This window comes from Galeopterus variegatus, unplaced genomic scaffold (assembly GCF_000696425.1).
Source record: "Galeopterus variegatus unplaced genomic scaffold, G_variegatus-3.0.2 Scaffold6642, whole genome shotgun sequence".
NCBI classification, from domain to species: Eukaryota; Metazoa; Chordata; class Mammalia; order Dermoptera; family Cynocephalidae; genus Galeopterus; species Galeopterus variegatus.
Genome location: NW_007732753.1, coordinates 68,327 through 68,825, shown reverse-complemented (window position 1 = coordinate 68,825; position 499 = coordinate 68,327).

Below are 499 nucleotides of genomic sequence, written 5' to 3'. Positions count from 1 at the left end.
CCAGAGTGGTCTCCTGTGATCTGGTGAGATGATCGGAGACCCTGCATGCTTTGGACTCTGTATCTCATCCTGTAATGGCCACTGACCCAAACACATCACATAGCCACTTGCAGACCCCTATCTCTGAGAGTTTGTTGCCTCCAGCCACTTCTCTTACCAGTTAATAATTGGTCAGGGCTCAGTGATAGTTTGAACTAAAGTGATTAAAACAGAAAGTCACAAGCTTTCCAAATCATTGGAGGGCTAGACAAACAGATTCTGAGCAGAATATCAAGGTGGATCTACCAAAACAACACTGGAGGGGTGGTCAACCAAACTTGTGACCATCTCTGCTGTGATCAGGGAGCCAGAGTGCCAGCTCACGGCTGATGGCGATGGGACCACAATATTGCTGGCATTCTGAATGCCCACACATTGATTTTCAACATGCATGAAGCTAGGACCAGATGCAGAGAACTCTGTAAAGCTGTTGCAGAAATTGTTATAAATGTATAAAGCA